The sequence below is a fragment of the Juglans microcarpa x Juglans regia genome, chromosome 4S (genome assembly GCF_004785595.1).
Source record: "Juglans microcarpa x Juglans regia isolate MS1-56 chromosome 4S, Jm3101_v1.0, whole genome shotgun sequence".
NCBI lineage: Eukaryota > Viridiplantae > Streptophyta > Magnoliopsida > Fagales > Juglandaceae > Juglans > Juglans microcarpa x Juglans regia.
Genome location: NC_054601.1, coordinates 13427083 through 13445509, shown reverse-complemented (window position 1 = coordinate 13445509; position 18427 = coordinate 13427083). Strand labels below are relative to the sequence as shown.

Sequence of the window (18427 nt, the reverse complement as noted above, 5' to 3'; positions counted from 1 at the left end):
TTATACATTAGATAGAGAATGACATTAAGGTTATGTATGCATGTAGGTTGCCAGCTGACATGCGCATAGATGGACTGCATGGTATGAAAGTTGCATGGAGTCTAGGTAAGTATTACGTTCATGTCTTTCTGGAGTTTTCTAGAAATTACGAAACGAAAAGGAAAAGCTCTTCTCTTTAAGAAAATGCTTACGAAAGAAGATGCTATGCTTTCAAATGTATATGTACGTACAGCCCCTCCATGAAAGCCTCTTTTTACGCACCCAAAGTTATTACTTGTACGCATGCAAATGGATGACTATAAGATGTATCTATTGTATGTATTTTCAAAGAAACGAACTGATGTAAATGCACGAAAGACGAGCTTGAGCCGACGCCTTTGTGGATCCTATGGACCGACGCTATCGCGAGCGCTGCGAGGTGATGCTCGCGGACTCCACGAAGGCCGACATTCAAGGTGATGCTTATGGATGCCACGAAAGGTGAAGTTTGAGCCCGTGCTTTATGTTTTATGGACGGTACGAACCGATACTTTTGTGAATGCCGCGAGGTGATGCTCGGGGACGTCATGAAAGAGGACGTTCGAGCCCAAGCTCACGAAACGATGTTTTCTCACAAAAAGAAATGTTTTCTCATGTTAAATAAAAGAAAGAACTGAATGAAAGCTCCAGCTCTTCAGAGCTGACATGAATGAATGAATGAATGAAAGCATGAAATGTATGAAGATACGTAAAGGCCACATGAATGAATGAAAGGGTACCAATGAATGGGCAGATTGCAATGCCGAGTAAGTAGTACTGGTAGTGCACCTAGTGCTGCCCCCTATGAAAAGGAATTCCCAACCTGTGGCCATGGGCGGAATCAGGGTCAAAGGGCCGCTAACCCTAACACACGGGGCGTAACAGTGTGTACCGGCCTATGAAAGTGAAAAGAAAGAATGTATGTATGTACGTATGTACGCATGCACAAACGCACTTTAAGAAATGAAGGCACTGATGGGTGACACGTTTTACGAAAAGAAAGGAAAACCCCATCCAGTGATGTTTTCAAATGAACACACGTATGCACGCATGCATGTATGTATAGTATATACGAATGATGAATGCATGAATGAAAATCTACGCTGTTATATTTTAACTGCATGAAGTAATGCTTACGAGTCTTTGACTCATTTTAGTTTTTATGCATGTCCCTCCCCCCCCACAGGAAAGGAAATGAAGTACACGTTGGGATGGACACGGCCCATGGGGAAGAGCACGGAAGTCTAGGCACGAGGTTCAAATGTAAGAGAGGCATTTTTATTATTAAAATCGATGTTTTCCGCTGTAAACATCTTTTATTGCAAAAGCACATTTTTATTTTATAAACGTAGAGTCTTGCACCCTGAGAAGAAGCAAAAAGTTTTAAATCGGACAGTAATTCCTGTCATCCTTTCTCAAAATATTTTATAAAAAGACCCACCACAAAGACGGGCATTACAAAGTGTTAGATATAAATGATCAGGCTGGCATCCGAATGAATAAGAGTTTTGTCACTCTTGTGCAAGAAGCTACTGGGTTTGAGAACTTGTTGTTCCTAGAAAAAGATTGTCATAATTATATTAACAAGGCATATCACCTTTAACTTGGGAAAGGAAGCACTGGAACCCTTCGTGAGTATTTTACGAGGATGCAATACATGAATGACAGATTTTTTGCATTGATGGATTTCAATAATGACAGCAAATTAAAGAATATTTTTTGGGTGAATGCACGAAGTAGGGGCAGCTTACAAATATTTTGGTGATGTTGTCACATTCAACACCATATATTTGACAAACAAGTATGGGATGTCGTTTGCACTATTTGTGGGTGTAAACCACCATGGTCAGACAATCATTTTGGGAGCAGGATTGATCTCTTGTGAGGATACAAAAACGTTTACATGGTTGTTCCATACTTGGTTGAACTGTATGGATGGTAAAGCTCTGAATGCTATCATCATAGATCAAGATAGAGCAATGAAAAATGATATTGCTATTGTCTTTCCAAATACCTCGTCTTTGGCACATACTGAAGAAAGTAGCTGAGAAGCTCGGTTCTCATAGTGCATACAAAATCGGGTTGAAAAGTCAGTTGCTAAAGTGTGTGTATGATTCTCAAACAATTGACGAATTTGAAAAATGTTGGGAAGTGTTAATTACGACATTCAACTCGCAAGAGAATGCTTGGTTGTAGAGTTTGCACACGGAGCATACGTATTGGGCACCGTTATTCCTGAAATATGTGTTCTGGGCTGGAATGAGTACAACCTAACGAAGTAAAAGCATGAATGCTTTCTTTGATGGGTATGTTCATGCTAGGAAAAATTTAAAAAAGTTTGTCGATCAGTATGATAATGCGGTAAGGAAGAAGATTGAGAATGAAAATGGGACGAACTTCCACTCATTTAATGTCACAATACCCATTGTGTCAGTCAATCCACTTGAGAAGATATTTCAAGAGTTGTACATGAACTCTAAATTTAGAGAAGTCCAGCAGGAGATAATGGGGATGCTCGGTTGTCTGCCAACTTTACACTAGAAGGATGGTTTAATTGCAATATATAATGTAGAAGACAAAATTCGTGTTGATGGTTTCATCAAGTCAGTTACCCATCATGTATCATTTAATGAGACTACTTTCGAGGCCAAGTGTTCCTGCGGATTGTTTGAGATGAGAGGGATCCTATGTACACATGTATTAGCCATTTTCAAAACTAACCATATCCGTTATGTTTCAGAGAAATACATATTGGATCAATCAAGGAATGACATAAAAATGAGATACATTGTTATGAAAAGTAATTATGATGTAGCTTACGTGAGGCCAGAAGTGAGCAGATATGCATGTATAATCAAGATGTGGTACAATGCGGCAACAAATGCAGCGTCATGTGATGACCATGTTGTGGATATGGTTGCCAAGTTAACTGCAATGAACAAGGTCTACCGCACCAACAGGCCGTCGCAACAAACCGGTTCCAACGTTGCAGTTAGAGTTGTCCATACTAATACAGTTGGGAATTCGAAGAAAGTACTTTGCCCCTATGTTGTAAGAGGCAAAGACAGGTCACCATCTCTCCGGAAAAAATCAATGATTGAGAGAGTGCGCAAACCCACGATGAAAAAAAGCTACTCAGAAGGGAAAACGTATTGTAACTTTGCAGTCCATGTATAAGCCATTTATCTTGTGTAATTGTTTGTTAGATGTAATATAGTGTTCCCCCCATGCCGTAGCTGCTAGGAAGAGATAGCGAAGTTGTTAACATTTGTAGTAATTTATTTGGTCAAACAGTTGTTGGGAATGAAGAGAGTGCTCCCTTTCAGGTTACATACTTATTATTGCCTTTAAATTATGTATGTTCAATGTATTATATTTTGTGACATTATATGCTTTTAAATTTTTTCCCTACGAGTTGCTTTGATCTAATTTTTTTTATCTATTGTTAGCCGCCCCAAAACACTATCGAAGTGTTGGAGTCCAGTGGAACCCAGTTTGGCATTGCAGTGATTGAGACTCAAGAAAGTATAGTTAATCTTAGTTTATTCTGTCACTTTCTCTAAATGGATTAATTTTGTTATATTATGTTCTTTTTTAAATGTTTATATTACATTCACATATGCAATTTGGGGTCGATGGAACATAGCCAGATAACTTACCTGGCCCCAATTTGGCGTTGTAATTGGAAAAAATCTGGTTGATGAATAGAAGTAGCGAAGCTGACATTTGTAAAGTGGCTGTTATATTGTGTTCAATGTCTACACTTCAGTGGTTGAGCCACTTTCAGCAGTTTGATTAATGGGGAAAAGCTATATTTTGAAACAATCCTTGTTAGTGCACGGGATTTTTGTTGCTTGTTAAATGAGTAAAAGAAGCCGGTATGTTCCCAACAACAAATAGATTCCATTACAAAGCTAATATGATAAACAATGACTACGTCCATTACAAAGACTACGTCCATTTCATGTTAATATGATAAACAGAGACTACATCCATTAAAAAAAACTACGTCCATTATAAAGACTATGTCTATTACTGTGATCGTATCAAGTACAACAAAATTAATATAGACAACACCAAAAAGATACGAACGCCTAATGTCTGCTTGTTGCCTTTAGACATCAACTTAGTCGTTGTGGACTCCCAACTTCATCTTCACAATCTCTTCCTCTCTTTTTCGAAGCTCTTCTTCCTTTCTTAACAGTTCAATTTTTATTTTCACAAGTTCTTTTTTTCTTTCTTCATTGCTATATGCCCATTTGAAATAGTTACATTGTGGTAACCCTTGATTATAAACAAACAAACGACAGGTATGTAAAATATTAAGATTTTGTACAAACACAAATGAACGTCAAAGTAATGAAGATTTTTTCTACCTCTATATTGTACTTTGGACACTCGAACAATGATTTCCGAGGATTTTTTTTTTTTTTTTTGTATTTGATATTCTAAGTGAAGAAGGGTTCCCACAAGTGCACATTGAGTTGTTCGTCAAAGTACTTTTAATAAGAGAAGATGAAGCAACTGACGATGACATTCACAAGGAATTACAACAACTGAAATGTAAAAATTGAATGTTAATTAGTATGTACAGAAATGTTAAAAGATTAATAAGCCAACCTATATGGTCTCTTAAAAATACACAACAAAAAGGGTAAAAAAGAGAGAGATAGAGAGATATCCGGCATTTGTCATGCACCATGACAATGCCTAGAGATGGCATAAAAGGAAATGGCTATTCGAGAAGACCTCTAACAAAACAATTTTCTCACAGAAACTATAGTCAAATATTGACAAAGTAGAATGAATAGTTGGGAGAGTGATATGAGCTAGAAAATACAAAACAAGAATGTATAATTATACCTTAAGGTTTCTGTATCAACTCCTCTAAGATTAATTTTCTCAATAGCCCTAGAAATCCAAAGTTTTTAGCCGTAAAGTGTATGCAATGCAATGATTGCCTGAAGTAATTGAGTACTCTTCAAACAAATTTGCAATAACAGTTCTAACCTCATCATGTATTTCAACATCAAAAGTCCAACTTTGTTGCTTCCAATTGAGTATTATTCAAATGAATACCACTTCCTTCATGAGCAGGAAATTATATGTGCTACAAGAGATAATTCACATGCCTTTCTCCCAATTGGTTAATTAAGGTTGATGCGGCTTCTTAGTTAATTACAAATTTTTTTGCATTAATAAAACATTTAGGAGGACCACACAATACCATCTAATTGCAGAATCAAACATCTTGGTGGCAAAATGACTGCTCATTTTTGTCTGTAGGTGATCAGGTGGATGGAGGTAATCATATTCCAGTTTTTGTAATGAATGAATTTGGTGGCCAATTAATTTTGTAAACAACTATGGCTCAAGGAATTCTGATCATAACAATAGGATAAAACAAACTGAGCCTACTAGTTGCAGCCACTGCCAACCAAATCTCTAAACAGAACAAACATGACAGTGCAGGAAATCAACCAAAACAAATACATATCCAGAATGCAACCTCAAATAAAATTTGTAGACGTGCAAAAAAATGATTTAAAATGTTACCTTTTAAAAAATGCAGAACAAAAAGGAATTCACAAACACACTTAAGCTTCTACGAGCATTTTAACTCCTTCAACGAGGAGAAGTACTAACACCAAAACGCATACCACAAGAAAATCAAACACCAAGAAACAGAGAAATTCTCAAATCTAGTTTCTTGGGAAAGACTGAATAAGATCTAGGAAGACTGTGACAAAATGGTAGAAATTCGTAGAAAGACCAAAACGTAAAAGATAAAATATAGTTTTTAGAGATTCCCCAAGATAGGTGTTAGTTAATTTGACCACTTTTTATATATCCACGTGAGAGGTAAAAAAAAAACTATTTACAAGCAATTTTCACATATTACTTAGAAGCACCCAGACTGTTAAGAGAAGAATTGGTAAAAGGTTTCTTGTTATTCTCCTTGATCTTTGTAAGAATATATAGACATCCGTATGTGACTTTACATGGAAAGAAAATAAAAAGTAGTTTTACAAATGAATGAAATGAATTATACAAGGAAATGTATATTTTGTAATGGTGAGATTGCTAGAATCATGTGGTTGCTGGAATCATGGAATTGCTAGTTGTAATACTCCCCCTCAAGTTGGCGCATGAAGATCCATAATGCCCAAGTTGCGAGATAAATGATGAAAAAGATCAAATCTCAAGGCTTTGGTGAAGATATCGGCAATTTGCTCGAAAGATGGAAGATGGGCGGTGGTGAAGAGACCAGAACGAAGCTTGTCCCGTAAGACTAGTTGCGGGATGCTTGCTTGAGGCCATAGAGGGATTTCCGTAGAATGCATACGCGAGTCTTCCCCTTAATACAGTATCCATGTGGTGGAATCATGTAAACTTATTCATCAAGTTCGCCATGCAGGAAGGTATTGTGGACGTCCATTTGGTGAATGATCCAACTTTTTGTGGTAGCAACGGCGAGTACATAGCGAATTGTTGTCATTTTGGCTACTAGGGCAAATGTTTCATGATAGTATATGCCTTCCACTTGAGTATAGCCTTTGGCCACTAGTTGGGCCTTGTAGCGCTCAATAATACCGTCAGTTCTGAGTTTGGTCTTGAAAACCCATTTGCAATCCATGGGTTTCTTACCATTAGGAAGAGGTTCAAGTGTCCAAGTGGAGTTTTCTTCAAAGGCACGGAGTTCAGAGGTCATAGCTTCACGCTAGTGAGAGTGGTGATTGGCTTCTGGGTAACAGTAGGTTCAATAGATGTAGTAAGGGTAGTTAAGAAAGAATAATGAGCAAGTGAAAAACGAGAGTAAGACAAAAAAGCAGATAAAGGATGAGAAATACTTGAGGACTGAGCAGCAGTAGAAGAAGCAATGGACTTTGTGGGTATGGTGGGGCAAACATAATCAAGAAGATATGATGGTCGAGTGATGTGGCGACGGGGATGGGAAGGTGGGATAGATGTAGGGGCAAAATCAGCATTTATGGTCGGTGTGGAGGGAGGTGAGATAGGTTCCGAAATGGGTAAGGGAAGGATGATGGAGTTGGGGGAAGGTGGAGGGGCAATATGTTGGAAAGGAAATTGGTCTTCATGAAAGGTGACATCTCGTGAATAAAAAATGGTGTCGGTGTCAAGGTTATATAATTTGTAAGCTTTGCGATTGCTAGGATAACCAATGAAGACACAACGGGATGCTCGGGGTGAGAATTTATCTTGATTGACTATGAGAGTCTGAGCATAGCATAGACAACCAAAAACATCTAGGTGGGTGTAAGTGGGTTGTGTGTTGAGAAGAAGTTGAAAAGGGGTTTTATTTTAAAGAGACTGGCTAGGAGTCTAATTGATGAGGTAGGCAGCGGTAAGGATACATTCGCCCCCAAAATTTAAGGGGTAAATGTGCCTGAAAGCGAAGACTTCGTGCCACATTGAGAAGGTGCCTGTGTTTACGCTCAGCAACACCATTTTGTTGAGGAGTTTCAACACAGGTATGTTCATGAATGATGCCATGGTTTTGGAAAAAATTTTGGAGGTTATGAGACAAAAATTCTTGACCATTGTCTGTGAGAACAAATTTGACTGTGGAATTGAATTGAATTTTAACAAGAGTAAAGAAGTGCATTAAATGACTAAAAGTTTCTGATTTAAAACGCATTAAATAAATCCATGTTGTGTGTGAGAAATCATCAACGATAGTAAAAAAATAATGAATGCCAGAAATATAAGTAGTGGAATATCCACCCCAAATATCATAATAAAGTCGATTAAAAGGAATCGGACTTTTATTAGCGTTAATTTGAAATGGTAAGCAGGTGTGCTTAGAACGAGCACAAATGTCACAATGAGAAACAGTACAAGGACTATAAAAAATAGAGAGAAGAAGAAAACTAGAAGGATGACATAGACGTTAATGCCATAAGGTCTTATTATCAGATTTATGAGCAGAGAAGGCAGCGGATTGTTGGGGATGAAAGATGTAGAGTCCATTGCAAGCTTCACCCGCTCCAATCAGTCTCACCAATTGTGGGTCTTGAAAAAAAATATTAGAGGATGAGAAAGCAACAACACAAGATAAGTGGCTAGTTATTTGAGGGATAGAAAGGAGATTATAATGAAAGGAATGGACAAATAAGACATTAGATAAAGTGAGGGTTTCAGATAGAGAGATGGAGCTAATGCCTTCAACTGGGATGGTCTCTCCCGTGGGCAAGCGGACTTGTCGAGCCATGGGCGGCTCTCGGAGGTCCAAGAAAAGGGATCGACAGTGGCTCATGTGATCACTAGCGCCACTGTCGATGATCCAGTCCTTCTGAGGATTGAAAATGGGAGGGATTGTGGAGGAGTTACCAACGAAATTGGTTGTCGAAGGAGAAAGATGCAGTAGAGTCATCAATTGCTGGTAGCTTTTTGAAGATAGACTGGTATTGGGCTCAAAGGAGAAGCAACGAAATTGGCAGTAGTAGGTGGTTTGCCAAGGAGAGAGGGCTGTCGATTGTGGCGTGGTTCATGACCAGGAGGGAAGCTGATGATAAGCCAACAACAGTTTCGGAGATGGCCTTCTTTCCCACATTCAGTACACTTGAGAGAGGATCAATTGGGATGAGTGGTCCGAGCGGCAAAGGCAAGTGTTTCGGATGACAAATGAGGAATTTGAAGGAGACGTTGTTATTCCTCTTGGAAGAGAATGGAGAAAACTTTGTTGAGGGATGGAAGAGGATCAGTAGCAAGGATTTGAGTGCGAAGGGTAGCAAACGAATCATTGAGTCCCAGTAGAAACTGAAAAACACATTTTTCTTTGGCTCTTTTTTCCAGAGTACTGACATCGGTAAGGGGTTGGAGGTTTCCTAATTCATCCCAGAGTTGTTTGATACTATTGTAGTAGTCAAGTATGGAAAGCTGATTTTGATGAAGATTGGAGATTTCTTGTTTAAGATGGAAGAGACGAGCATTGTTTTCGTGGCTAAAACGAGATTCGAGATCAAGCCAAACATCTCGAAGGTCATCGTGATAGTCCAACGAATTGGCTAGGGAGGGAGTGATGGTGTTGAGAATCCACGTTAGGACCATATCTTTGGTTCTACTCCATTGGGCATAATCATGGGATGTTTTGGCTGGGCCTGTGAGAGTGCCATCAACAAAGGACAGCTTGTTTTTGGCATTGAGGGCTCGGCGAAGGGCACGTTGCCATTTGGGAAAATTGTTGCCGATGAGGAGGCCGGAAACAAGAACAAGGTTGGGTGAATCAGAGGGGTGGAGGAGGTATGGGGAAGAAGGAATAGGAGGAGTAAGAGTATTGGTGGAGGAAGTCATCGGCAAGAAGAAAAAGGTTTTCTTTTTTTTTTTTTTTTTTTTTTTTTTTTATGTTTATGATCTTAGTTGGGCTGATACCATGTTAAGAAAAGAATTGGTAAAAGGTTTCTTGTTATTCTCATTGATCTTTGTAAGAATATATAGACATCCGTATGTGACTTTACATGGAAAGAAAATAAAAAATAGTTTTACAAATTAATGAAATGAGTTATACAAGGAAATGTATATTCTGTAATGGTGAGATTGCTAGAATCATGTGGTTACCGGAATCATGAAATTGCTAGTCTGTAATACAAACGAATCCAAAATTAGAGGAGAAGGAAGAATCAAAAGGGGAGCACTTGAAGCATTTTATTTCTTCGGTTGCCGACCAGACTAAAAATAAGTGAGAGAGATTTGATGCAACCGGGCCTTGAAATATTGGATAAAATATTGACAGAAGAAATGAGAGAGATTAAGCCCCTACGTCCCTAGTTATAGTTGCGAAGAAGATGGTTTAGGCTTCGTTTGGATGATTAACTCATCTCAACTCCTCTCAACTCATCATTACAACTTTTTCAAATTCCAACACAAAATATAATAAACAATTTAACTTTTTCAAATTTCAAAATAATAATAATATTCTAACAATATTTTATTATCTCCACTCAACTCAACTCAACTCACTTCAACATCCAAACGCAACCTTAATTTGATTTACCTTTAGCAAAAAGAAGAGGAAAGAACGTCTGGGTATGCACATAGTCGCACATTTGGGAGTCCAGAGGAGGAGCTGCGAAGAGAAATTGTTCCCAGTTCGATTTGAGTTCGTCTAGGTACAGACGAATTAGCGGATGAATCCGCGTACCAAGCTTACGTGGTCTGCTGCAGTCAGAATAATTTTTATTTAAAAAAGAAAAAAAAAAGAAAAGGAAAACGCAATAGAAGAGAAATCGTCTCGCCTTCATCTGTTTCCCCTCCCCATAAAAAATGAACAGAGACACAGAACTTGTTGTGCTCCACTTGAGCCCCCAGAGTTGCTTTAGTTTTAAATTCATGTATGAAATGATCTAGCTAACTCCTCTTGATTCTGTTCTTTGTAGGGTTGTACCCATATAATTGTATATGTGAGATTTGCAAAGAATATAAACCTCGTCGATCATTAGAAGAAATTTACTGGTGGTTGGAACTGAACAGCATGACCACTACCCCGTAGAGAGTAATTAAGATGAAAATATAGAAAATTGTTAGAAAAATTCAATCAACATCTTCTTCTTCTTTTCTTTTTCCTCATTTGGACAAAAGTATGTAGATTAAAACATATCAGAGAAAGTACAAAAAAAGCTCACTCACTTTCTTGTATGGAGATTATAAAGCTCACTCGCTTTCTTGTTTTTGGAGCCTTTTGCCGATCCTTTAATGTCCATGCCATGGCTTCCGGCATAGTACAATTCTACTAATCGTATAAAGTTATAAATCTACAGATTATATAACAACAATGTTCTTTAACTCAAAGGCTATCGAATTATCTTTAGAAGAAAAAGTAATTTAAAGCTAAACAAGCAAAATAGTATTCCAACAAGAAAATAAAAGAATCAAACAACTTGAAAAATGTACGTTATCTCTGCACCTCCCACTCACAATGGTAGTGGGAAAACTGGTCGCACATTTTCTCATTGTCTTTCTCATCTGAGTTGTATAAGGAAAGAAGACAAAGTTTAATCACTTCTGAAAGTTGTGGGCAGATAAAATTAAGATGAATCGAGTGAGGAAGATGAGAATAACTAACAGCATTAGACATGAAAGCTCGATCTGGGTCATCGACTATCGGAGAGAGTCTGCCGTCATAGTCCAGAAATGAGAATGGAGGAGAGAGAGAGAGAGAGAGAACGAACATGGATAAGAGATGAGAAGAGAAGGAAGATGTGAAACTCACAGTTCAACTCACCACCCCCAAAATGAACTGTTTTATTAAAATCCCTTCCTTTCATTTAAATTCCTTCCCACCCGCATACTCGGCCAACCCTATCATAAAATAAAACGAACCGTTTTATTTAAATATCCACCTCGATAGTTGGTGCGCAATTCGTCCCCATTTTTTCGTTCTATTTTGCACAAGGAAGTGAAGAGGAAAGCACTTCGGTACACACCTTTTCGCACGTCTAGGTGTCCATTAACTCCATTCCGTTAAGAACGTCGGTGCACACAGTTTCATTTAACTATTTATTCTTTCACTCCATGCGCACCATTTTATTTAACATGCTGGCAGCTACATGGATTTTGTGCTCGGGGTGCACGAAATCGCCTACCTTTAGCTTTTTCTGTTTCAAATTATACATTTGATCCTGCTCTGATTATTTGCAAAAGGGTCATTTTATTTGTGACAAGTCATTTTACTTTTGGAGAAAATGATAGTATGATTTTTAAATATGTTTATCAAATATGTCTATTCATATTTTTTTATTTCTTTATTTTTCTTAATGGTTAAAGAAGTGACTATTAGTGATTTTTTTCTCCTTAGTAGTTAAGGATGTTTAAGAAATACTTCAAGAAAAACAAAACAACTCATTTGCACTAGTATGTATAGTTGGGGTGCACATTTGGTGTACACCCTAGCATTGCCCTTACTTTTGTAAAATGATATTTGTTGCTTTAGGATGTGCAAACTCTACACACTTCTTTTAAAAAATATAGGTAAATCTAAGACTCTCATGAAAAATAAATTTTTTTTAATAATAGATCTCATTTTTTCAAATAGAATACATAGGACTTGTGTTTCTTAAAACTGTATCTAGCGTTGTTCTTTATTTTTATATTAAATTATGTTATATTAATCTTTAGAAAAATATATCATTTTCTATTTGTGAATAGTGTTTTGCATTTAATTTTTCAATTTTAACACTATATTCTTGAATTTAAGCATTTGTAATTAATTCCTTCCATCCAAAATTCAAATATGGTCAAATTCATTAGCCAACCAAAATCCAATACCAGGCTTAAAATCAATGTTTCGAATACCGTACTAGATGTCGTACCGGTCAAGGCACTGAAACGAAATATTCTGATACCGATACCATTTCGTGTACCGTTTCGGGATAGTCGATATATGAATAAAGTATATATATAAATATATATATATATATTATATTCCAAAATAATAGTCTATATATGAATAAATTATATATAAATACATATATATATAAATTATGAATAGCCTAGTCTGAATTGTGGGTCAAAAAATAAGCCTATAGTTTGAAAAAATGAAAAAAAAATTAAAGGCCGAAATGTTGGCCGATACAAGCCGAAATACATGCCGATACGGCCGGTATTTGAGCCGGTACGAAATGTATATGATACTTGTACCGGCCCAGTGACCGGTACAATAAATACCGGCAGTACCGATCGGTAGGGTACGAGATTAAAAACACTGCTTAAAATGCCACATTAGCTACATTATTAAATGCGCGTGCATATATATTGTGACGCCTTGACTCCCACATATAAAAACGTGGGAATCGTGACATCGGAATGATAACAACACGGGTCACGCATCCCAACGATAAGTGCTCAAGTGTGTGCAACATGCAAAAAGTGCACAATAAAAGTCGCAACAGTTAATTAAAAGTTAGCCAACTAAGTACCAGAAATTTAAATACAGATATTCAAAATAAATTGTCTTGAAAAAAGTTATACAGTTATCTAATATAAGTATAATACAAACCAAATATATAGCCAAAAAGTGGGAGAAAATCCCAATACATGAGCAAGTGATCCCAAATCACTTCTCCGGTGGAGCCAAATCCTCAGGCTTTTCATCCACATCTGCATCAAAATCTGCAATATAATAAAATGGTACTGCAAGGTATCGAATACCGTGAGATTATGAATCTTAGCAAGTAATCAACCAAACAACCCAAGAGATAAAAATGCATTAATGCAGCCAACAAACATGAGTACATGACGAAACACAAATGTAACCCAAAAACCTCATTTTCTCCGGAAAAAATTATTTTCCAACGCACGCCAAAAATTCCATTTGACCAAAAACATGCCATGAATAATATCCGTCATTTTTCCAGAAAATGTACTCGTAACCATTAAATCATAAACCGACAACATAATCATTTATCAGACACTGTAGGCGGTAATCATAGGCGGGACCCTACCACCTTCCCTACCGCATGCACCGTAGGCGGCTATCACAGGCAGGACTATACTACCATCCTTGCTTACAACCATCCTTACAGTTCATTTTCACACAAGATGTACTTATTAGAGCACTGTAGGCGGGAATCACAGGCGGGACTCTAACACCGTCCATGCTTACCATTATCCCTACCACATGCACCGTAGGCGGGAATCACAGGCGGGACTATACCACCATCCCTGCTTACCACCATCCCTACCGCGTGCACCGTAGGCAGGAATCACAAGCGAGACTATACTACCATCCATGCTTACCACCATCCCTACAGTCTCTTTTCCTTTCTCTCAAACCAGTCAATCCAATCATTTCAAACATACTCAAAATCATTTCTCACATGAAAACTCATTATTTCAAGTATACACATGAACATGTATGCAATTATGCAAAAACCCATTTTCAGTTACAAACATGAACATGCGTGTAAATGCATTGTATATGACACAACACAAATATTCAACAACCATTAAATCACAACATAGTCCAATAACACAAACAACTCCATCCTCTAATCCAACCGACCCTCTTACTCCTCGGACTCAGTCCAGCACAACCAATCAATTCTCAGTAAATATGAGTTAGTGTAAAAATATATTTAAATCTCAAAAGTTCTTTGGGAAAATACTTACAGTGCTATAATATAATTTTTGAAAGATCACGGAGGTGCTAGAAGTGGCAGCACAACAACGTAACAGTACAAAATGTATTATGGTCGTGGGTCTCAAAATGCTAGATTTTGAATAGAGACAAACGAAGACATGAGATTATAAGGGAAGGGCTTAGGGATGTTGGTGAAGTTAATGGTGGTGGTGGTTGGCCATGGGTGACAGCGTAGAGGGTGGTTGAAGTCCAAAAAGTCCAAAACGGAAATGGAGTTGGATGGATTTCATCGGTGGCGGATCAAAGCTTAGGATGGGTGAGTTAGGTAGCTGTGGGGTAGATGGTGATGTGGTGAAAATATGGTGGTCGATGGTGGAGCGACGGCGGCGCGCTAGCACAAGAAGTGCCGCTGCTTGAAGCCATGCGTGGGAACTCATGGCGGCGCGAGAGGGGTTGTGAATGGAGAGGGGTGGTCGCCAGCTAGAGGGGAAGAGGTTGGGAGGGGCGGTGACGACTACAACGGCGCACGGCGGCACAGGGTGGAGGACGACACATGGACGGGGAGAGAGAAAGTGATTTCGCACGCGAGGGAGAAGAGAGAGAGAGAGGAGAAAAAGAAAATAAGGAGAAAAAGAAAAGAAGAAGAAAAGAAAAAGAGGAAAAGAAAAAAAAAAGTGAGGGAAAGAAATGAGGTCCAATCCTCATATCTTGGGTCACAAAAATGATCCAACGAAAAATATTTCGAAACAACAAGTCAAATAAAATAATTTAAACGTAGTGATTAAATGAAAATAAAATAATTAAATCCAACAATAAACTAATTTAAAATAAAGAGTAATTTAATTAATAAACAATAATTAATAACAAGAAAAAACATTGAATTAACAATTAAAAATCTTAAAATAATATAACGTAAATCATTTAAAATTTAAAACAAGAAAGCTCATAATCTTAATTAATACAATAATTACTTAGTCAAAATACACGTAAATACGAGGTATCACATATATAATATATATATATATATATATACATGAACAATTTGGGTTAAATAAAATATCGATCCCTAAATTCTCACTTATTTGCAAAAAGCTTTTGAGTTTTTAATTTTAGTATTATAATTCTTTGATTTTAAAACCTTTTGCAATTAATCTCGTTAAATTCAAAAAATGCCCATCAAGCTAGCAAGATGAGAGACAAAGTACTCATCAACTCGACAAGTACACTAAAAGAGCATTAAGTTTGCCACATCGACAAGCAACATGGGAAGGTTCTTGCCCCAAGGGCAAACACTATGAGAGCAAAATTGCTCATCACCTAAGCGAGTACTATAGAGAATAAAAGTGTTCGCCAACTCAACGCAAAGTATCATCACAACGAGCACCATGAAGAGCATGAAGCTTGCCACCTCGACGAGTATTGTCGAAAGGGAATGTGCTTGCCTAGGGAGCAACAATGCTTGCCACCTCAGTGAGTATCTTGGGAGGCAAAGTAGAGGTGCCAATTTGTGTTCGCGAGTCGTGTTTGTGTCGTATCAAATCATGAATATTTAATCATAAGAGTCAATCCAAACACGACCCGTTAAACTAAACTAGTCAGACCTTCAAACCTTAACACGACCTATTTAAATAACGAATCGTGTCGTATCACCCATTTTGACTTGTTTAATAATTAATTAGAAATAAGTAAATACAACACAACTTATTTCAATCTATTTTATGTAAATGGGTTGAACTAACCCGCTTAACTAATTTGACCTAATTAATATAATTTCATATAAAAGTTAAAATTCATATTTATTAGTAGCCACAATATCTTCAAAAAAAAAAAAAATAAGACTACCTACTGACAAAAAGTATTAACAATTTTTAAATTTCAACTTATAATAAAACCAACATTACAAACCCAACAATAACAAATATGAGCATAGATCCAAAATTACAATTCCAATAATAAAAATATAAGAGTCTTGTGAAATACCCAATATTTCAACCTAACAATAGTAAAATTGTAATTTTGAAATAAACTTTAAACGGGTTATTACGGGTTGATTTCGGGTTAAGCGGGTTGACCCATAATTAACCTGTTTATTAATCGTATCTTAACAGGTCAATTCGTTTTTATCTGAACTCATTTATATCAAACTCAACCCTGCTGATTTCATATCGTGTTCGTATTAGGTTCATGGGTCTTGTCGTATATTGTCACATTTAAGGAAAAGTGCCCACAGCAACAAGAGACCCACAGCGCTACTGTTGGTCTGGTTTTGATTGTGCATCCCATGGTGCTCGCCTGTGGAGGAGTACTTTTCCTTTCCACAATGCTTGTTGGGGTGGCGAGTTTGATACTCCTTCACACTGCTCTATGTGATGAGCACTTTGTTTCCCATAGTGATCACCTCTAGAACGAGTACTTTCCCTCTCCATGAGCCAAGGTTGGAAATTTTATGCTCCTTCAAGGTGCTCTACAAGTTGACAAGCACTTTGTCTCGTATGGTGCTCTACAAAGTGATGAGCACTTCACCTTCCATGGCACTTGTCAAGGTGGAGAACACTTTTGCTCCGCATGGTGGCCACCTCAGAGCATGAACTTTTCTTTTTAGCGATGCTCGCCAAGGTGGCAAATTCCATGCTTCTTGATAGTGCTCTTCAAGGTGACGAACATTGTGCTTCCCATCATGCTCACCAAGATGGCACTTCTAGAATCTACATAGAAATCAATGAATGTAGAATTTCATATGTATTATCAACCATAGAAACCAAATAGAGCCCCCAAAATATAGACTCAGAAACTAAACATACCACATAAACGATACACAATATGGTACTTAGAGAAGAGTAGTGGCATAGCTGATGTAGTTCTCGTTTATCTGCAACTTGGGTTCCGGTTTTTCGACACACCAACCTGGACGAATCATTAACGACAAGAACTTATATTGGGGCAACATGTCAAAATCAGAAAACTAAAATAATAAAACAATGAATACACATAAAAGTTACCCAGGAAGTGAAATGAAAAGGATAATGAGTAATCAAAGCTCAAATTTTCCCCATTATTATCCACTGGTTGCTCAATTTTCCATAAATAAAAAAGGAAAGTGAAAGAATACATAAAAATTGGTTTCCTAACGAGAAAAGTGAACAAGTTCAAGTCTAAAAAGGAAATGTTTTAAAGCTACGAAGACAGAGACTTCGGCCATCAAATTAATTATTAATAGAATTTATTATTTTTTTAATTTTTTATAAAAAGTTAAATTCATCTCAATATATTTCTTATTACATATATATATCAATTTATTTACATTTATATATATTTTAATAAGATTTATAAAATATTATTATTTATAGATCAAGTCAAATCATCTAAAATTATCATTATTTCGGTATCAAACGTTCGAGTAGAAAAAGAGGAGAAAAAAAAAAATCAAATAGGGGAGATAAATGGACCGACACAGGCAAAGAGAGAAGATGGAAAAGTAATGTTCTGGAGCCTTCTTTCTACACCAAAATCAGGGGCAGTTTCGGTGAGAAAAATATTAACCAATCAAAGGGAATGAAAATATGAAATCCGCTTACATTTTAGTGATAAATTTGAGATTCTCATGATGAGGCTACAAATATAGATATTTATCTTATTAAACAACTGTAAACAACTGTATCGGTTACTAAAACAAAGACATCCAAACAACTCTCACGATACAGATTAAAAAAAAAAAAAAAAACACACCTCACAATCAATAGACGACAGGATAGGGATATCAACAATTACAACTAAAAACGCGCAAATTACCACAGAACACTATGAAGACCATAATGATAATATATTGTAATATACTATAATTGTATTATAGACTATAATGATATATTATAATATATTAGGATATTGTATTAATATAACTACTAACACTATAAGATTATAGTGATAATATATAGTTATTTATATATAGGATTTTAAAATTTTATTTTATTTGAATTAGTAATTTAGCATATAATACAAGATTATTTTATATATAATTATATATAGTGTTAGTAGTTATATTAATACAATATCCCAATATATTATAATATATCACTATTATCTATAATACAATTATAATATATTACAATATATTATCATTATATTAATATATACTATAATATATACTATATTATAGTATACCGAAAAAATTAGACCAGACCGGAATCATTATATATAAAAATGATATATAATGTAAAAAATTATATTAAAAAATATATTATATAATATAAAAAATTAAAATATATATTTATATGAACCGGTCCAGTGTTAAAAAAAGGAAAATTGGAACCGGAC

General features: G+C 36.5%; 1 long non-coding RNA gene across 1 annotated transcript; it reads right to left on the bottom strand.

Annotated features, from left to right (window-relative positions):
- Positions 1–5577: 5577 nt before the first annotated feature.
- On the bottom strand, positions 5578–16784 carry LOC121263277. Its single transcript, XR_005940235.1, has 3 exons — positions 16775–16784; positions 8535–8545; positions 5578–5749 (listed from the first exon to the last, which is right to left on the bottom strand). It is a non-coding gene; the product is annotated as an uncharacterized LOC121263277 (long non-coding RNA).
- Positions 16785–18427: the final 1643 nt, after the last annotated feature.